Source organism: Phyllostomus hastatus, unplaced genomic scaffold (assembly GCF_019186645.2).
Source record: "Phyllostomus hastatus isolate PE091 unplaced genomic scaffold, TTU_PhHast_1.1 phas_contig_118, whole genome shotgun sequence".
Classification (NCBI taxonomy): Eukaryota; Metazoa; Chordata; class Mammalia; order Chiroptera; family Phyllostomidae; genus Phyllostomus; species Phyllostomus hastatus.
Genome location: NW_025333543.1, coordinates 469,038 through 475,165, shown reverse-complemented (window position 1 = coordinate 475,165; position 6,128 = coordinate 469,038). Strand labels below are relative to the sequence as shown.

Sequence of the window (6,128 nt, the reverse complement as noted above, 5' to 3'; positions counted from 1 at the left end):
CTGGCTAGAGTAATCTAGGTTGTGGGTCCTTGCTTTTCATCATTTTGAATGCTTCTTGCCCATCCCTTCCAGCCCACAAAGTTTCTTTTGAGAAATCAGCTGATAGTCCTATGGGAACTCCTTTGTAGGTAACTCTTGTTGTTTTTCTCTTGTTGCTGTTAAGATTCTCTCTTTGTTTTTAACCTTTACATTTTAATTATGTGTCTTGGTGTGGTTTTATTTGGGTCCAACTTGTTTGGGATTCTCTGTGCTTTCCTGTACTTGTATGTCTATTTCCTTTCAAACTAGGAAAGCTTTCTTTCATTATTTGTTCAAATAAGTTTTTGATTTCGTGTTCTTCCTCTTTTCCTTCTGGCACCCCTATGATTCAAATATTGGTATGCTTTAAGATGTCCCAGAGGCTCCATAGCCTATCCTCATTTTGTAGGGGTTCTTTTTTCTTCTTGCTGCTCTGATTGAATGTTTTTCTCTTCCTTATGTTCTAAATCATTGATTTGATTCTTGGCTTCATCCACTCCATGTTGGTTCACTGTAAATTTTTCTTTATTTCACTTAGTGTAAACTTCATATCTGCCTGTTTTTTTAATGCTATGAAAGTATCCAATAAGTGCCTTGAACATCCTAATAACCAGTGTTTTCAACTCTGCATCTGACAGATTGCACATTTCCATTTCCTCTAGTTCTTTTTTCTGGAGTTTTGTTCTCTTCTTTCATTTGGGTCATATGTGTTTGTCTACCCATTTTGGCAGCCTCCTTGTATTTGTTTCTGTGTATTAAGTAGAGTTTGACTTTTTTTCTTGTTAGCATGGTCTATTGAAAAAAAACACGCCAGTATGCTGGATGGGGCAGGGCCTTAGATAATCATCAGGACAGGGAAACCCATGTTTGCTGCTCTGTGGCTCTGTGAGGGGGAGGACTCAGAGAGGGGCCAATGCCTCTGCCTGGCCTCTAGAGTTTTGTCTGGGAGGAAGCTGTCTCCTGGCATTTGCCTTAATGCCAGATACTTCAATTTCCCCCCATATGCTCCTGGTGCTCTTCTAGCTGTTGCCTTGTGCTGAAGCCCAGAGGAAATGAGTCTGCATAAGTCCTAAGTCTGTTGAGGTCCCTTTAAGAGGAGGCTCCTGAGAATCTCACAGCTTCTTCTGCCACCCCAACCCCCACTGGTTTTTATAGACAGAAGTTATAGGGGCTTACCTTCCTGGTGCTGGAACCCTGGGCTGGCTGGTCTGGTATGGGACTGGGGTCCCTTACTCCTGAGATGTCCCTCCTGATTTTTACCTACCACACATGGGTGTGGGATCAGCCATTATGTATCTCTGTGCCTCTCTGCTCACACCAGCATGTGATTCTCTTGACTCTGAGCAGCTGCCCCATCAAAACCTGAAAGATCCTGGCCAGAGACCATAACCCAGGCCTCTGAGGCCTTGAAGCCTGCTTCATAAGTCTGTTGGACAAAGTAATAAATTGTTCTCAAATTGAGATAAACCAAGCAGGAATGACCATATATTATAAGCCTGGCCTTCTGTATGGTAAATTTGTGGAACATGACTATTGGCCTTGGCAGCACTGGCAATTAATTGGAGAGTCTGCTTTGCCTGGTTCCATTTATGAAGCACCCATTAAGAATAGCTCTTGCAGAGTGACCAATGACCACATTGACCCTTCAGATGATATTCTTAGGCCAATGGCCCTCCCTCTTTTGAAACAGTTTGGAATTGATGGTGAATCACTTGAGCTAAAGATTGTGTGGTGGGGAATGTCTCCTGAAGGAGGAAATTAAGTGTTTTTCAAATGTCCTATAAGAAAGATCCAGAAGCCCATTCAGCTCACAGATCCAGGAAAAATCAAATGTTTGAGAGGAAAGACATACTCCATACATGAATCACCTCAGATGGCAAACTGGATTGTGGACTTTGCATGGAGCATCCTCAACAAGCTTATATACCCAACATCTATATTTACACAGACCACATCAAAGGAATCAACTCTGGGAAGTCTCCAGGCTTTGGATTTTCATTGGTTGCCGATACCACAAACACCACCTTCCTCAGTACTGCACTGGCCTCCATCCCCAGGGCTAGGGAGCAGCGGTGCTTCCAGAGGACCTGGGCAGGAACTGCCGAGCACTGCCTGAAGAAATCTATAGGGCTAGATGTGTAGACTCAACCTACCAAAGTCTGGCCCTGTTGCTCATGACTCCAATGCAGCAGGACGTTTCCCGAGTTCGGCTAGGATCAATCTCTCTCTCTCCCTATATGACAGAATTTTTATGGCATTTGAAGAACTTTTCCAAGATTATGTTTAAAATTGAACCCAAGCCATGTGATAAAGAATGTGATGGTGGGGATAAAGTGCTAATAACCTGCATTCACACTGGCTGCTCCGACCTCAGCTAGACCCTCAGGTGACACTGTCACAGGATAAAGGGCCCCAAATGCCTATGGACAAAGCAGAAACTGCCAAGGACCCAAAGAAATTAAGTCCAAGTTCATCCAGGACAGGATAGCCTCTTCTATAAAGGTCTTTCTTTTTTTTTAAGGGTATTTTATTGATTATGCTATTACAATTGTCCCATTTTTTCCTCTCCTTTATCACCCTCTACTCTGTACCCCCCTCCCTCCAGTATTCATCCCCCTCCTCAGTTTATGTCCATGGGTTGTATAAAAGTTCTTTGGCTTCTCCATTTCCTATACTATTCTTAACATACCCCCATCTATTCTGTATATACCAATTATGCTTCTTATTCCCTGTCCCTTTTCCCCCATTCTCCTCCCACCCCCTCCCCACTGATAACCCTCCATGTGAACTCCATTATTGCAATTCTGTTCCTGTTCTAGTTGTTTGCTTAGCTTCTGGTTTTGTTTTTTAGGTTCTGTTGTTGACAGTTGTGAGTTTGTTGTCATTTTACTGTTCATAGTTTTAATCTTCTTTTTCTTAGATAAGTCCCTTTAACATTTCATATAATAATGGCTTGGTGATGATGAACTCCTGTAGCTTTACCTTCTCTAGGAAGCACTTTATCTGCCCTTCCATTCTAAATGATAGCTTTTCTGGATAAAGAATCTTAGATGTAGGATCTTGTCTTTCATGACTTTGAATACTTCCTTCCAGTCCCTTCTTGCCTATATGTTTTCTTTTGAAAAATCAGCTGATGATCCTATGAGAACTCCTTTATGGGTAACAGTCTCCTTTTCTCTTGTGGCTTTTAAGATTCTCTCCTTATCTTTAATCTTGGGTAATGTAATTATGATGTGCCTTGGTGTGTTTCTTGGATCCAACTTCTTTGGGACTCTCTGAGCATCCTGAACTTGCATGTGTTGGAGGCTGTCCAACAACTGACCCTTGACACAGTCGGGATGGATGAGACGCGTCTGCACAGCAGAAGCGGCTGTGGCCAGGTCTCCTGTCTGTCTCTTCCCATATGCTTGTCCCTATTAGCATCAGGTGGTGAGATTTTTGGACACCTGTGCTTTATAACAAAAAACTCTGCATGATGCCTCTGATTCTGTGTGAAATGACTTGTTGACCATAGAATAGAGACCCCTAGCAACCCTAATGTTGCCTGCTTCCCTCACCTGGGAAGTTAAGGACAAAATTAAACTATGGGCAGACCAACTGCCAGAACGCTGAAGGAGGCCGTTGCTAGGAATGTTTCAGGAGTTACCATTCAAAAGCTCAAGATTTATTAGAACCACTGCCTTTCCCATGCCCTGGGCAGGAGCGGTTATTGATGGGACCAGGTAAATAGAGGAGGAAGGAGTTTTAATTTAAACATAAAAATCCCAATACATGGAAACGAACATAAAACATGCCCCCCCAAGATGTATAAATCAAAAAACCTAGGCAAAAATCCAGTTATCTAATTGAGATAAATTTAATTTTAATGGATAATAGTTGATTTTTATATACCTACAAATCACCCCTTGCACCCTTTTAATTTAGACCAATTCCTACAATTTTAATAGGTACCTAGTTATTAATTGGCACCTGAAAGTTTGTGCCTGTATAGCTTCGTTGGCTGATTAATGACCTTCTTGGTCAAAATAACCTTTGTTTAATATGGTTGATCTATGGGACTTTCTGTACTTTTCGGTTATTTCTTTGTTCAACATGATTGATCTGTAAAATTTTCTGTACTTTTTGAAGTTATTTCTATGGTAACTGTTCTGTTTTAATAATCATATTATGTATTGAATATTGTATAACCTACCCTATAAAAATAAAGATTGATTTTTCTCGGTGAGTCAGTCAGGTCTAGAGAGTCTGGCTGTCCTCTGGCACATTACCTAGTGTCTCATTTCACCTGAGCTGTTCCTCCTTCAGGGACTTGGAGACCTGCTGAGGCTGGACCCTGGCATTCATGTCTTGTTCTTTCACTGGATTTGGGGAGATCTCCTTCATTATTTGTTCAAATAAGTTTTCAATTTCTTGCTCTTCCTCCTCTCCTTCTGGCACCCCTGTGATTCGGATGTTGGGAGGTTTAAAGTTGTCCCAGGGGTTCCTCAGTCTTTCCTCATTTATTTGAATCCTTGTTTCTTCATTCTGTTCCAGTTGGATATTTACTTCTTCCTTTTATTCCAAATCATTGATTTGAGTCCGGTTTCCTTCCCTTCACTGTTGGTTCCCTGTATATTTTCCTTTATCTCACTTTGCATAGCCTTCACTTCTTCTATTTTGGGACCATATTCAATCATTTCTGTGAGCATCCTGATTACCAGTGTTTTGAACTGTGCACCTGATAGGTTGGATATTTCCTCATCACTTAGTTCTTTTTCTGGGGTTTTGATCTGTTCTTTCATTTTGCCATGTATTTCCTTGTCTTGGTGTACTTATTATGTTGTAAGGGGTGGAGCTTTAGGTATTTCCCAGGGCAGAGCAACCAACATCATTGCGCTGTGGTGCTATATGTAGGTGAGGGGTCAGAGAGGGAACAATGCTGCTTGTGTGATTCTTGCCCATTTTCAATCACTTCCCTTGCTTCCCACAAGTGGATTGTGCCCTTTCAGGTGCTGATTCCCAGGTAGGTGGGCTTGTATATGTTCTAGGATCCTGTGGGCATCTCCAATGAACTCTCCTGTGAGGCTAGGAGTCTCTCCCACTACTGCAACCCCCACATGTTTTCACTGTCAGAGGTTTTGAGGCTTTAGTTTCCTGTGCTGGAATCCTGAGTTGTGCAGTCTGTCTCACTCCCCAATTGTTTCTCCTGGTTTATCCACATGTGACTGTGGGATATCCTAGTTGGCCAGCCACCACCTCAACCTCCCTGGTCCACCATCTGCTGCCTTGCCATGCATTCTCGTTGCACATCCTCTGTGCCCCAGCTTCCTGTCTCTGCCCCTTCTACAAGTCAGGATGAATGTTTCTTCTTTAACTCCTTGATTATCAGACTTCCACACAGTTTGATTTTCTAGTAGTTCTGGTTGTTTTTTGTTTTAAAATTGGTTGTTATCCTTCTTTTAGTTGTGCAAGGAAGCAAAGCATATCTACCTATACCTCCATCTTGGCTAGAACTCTAGTGATGTATTAAGGCCTTTCTTAATTTTCCATTTAAAAGCAATCAGAATATCCAAATAAAAGATATCTTTATATTATGTGGTTTCCAGGCATTTCTCCAGGGATATTGATGTTACTCAGGAAGCCTTGTCATGGTGAGAGCTTCTTTGGCTTAGCTGGACAAAGAGCATGCCTTTAGGACAGTCACGCTGCTTAATCAATGTCACAGCTGCATTTCAGCAATGCTTCCTCAGCCCACATCCTTGGGCTCCTATTGTGTGGCTGTTTTCCAGACCTGTGGTGTCTGTTACTGTTTTTTCTACAAGGACTGACCTTTTTGAACCTTGGTTTCTGTGTAGGGATTAAATGAGATAAAATTGGTGGGAACTCTTTGTGAGTAGTGCAGTGTTATGCAGATTTCAGAAAATGGTATAGGAGATGAGACTATTTCATCCCTTGTCTTTGGAATGGACTCTGCTACTTTAGAGACTGATACCGCTCCCTGCCTAGTTCATTGTACGTGTATGTGGGGGGATCAGTGCCTGGGGAGGACAGGGGTCCAGTTAAAATTATTGGATACTTTCTGTAAAAAAATTTACCACCTGCCAAAATACTTTTTGATGGTTTTATCATAT

General features: G+C 42.0%; 1 pseudogene; it reads left to right on the top strand.

The window, feature by feature from the left end:
- The first annotated feature begins 1,258 nt into the window (after positions 1-1,258).
- On the top strand, positions 1,259-2,408 carry LOC123824113 (annotated as a pseudogene).
- Positions 2,409-6,128: the final 3,720 nt, after the last annotated feature.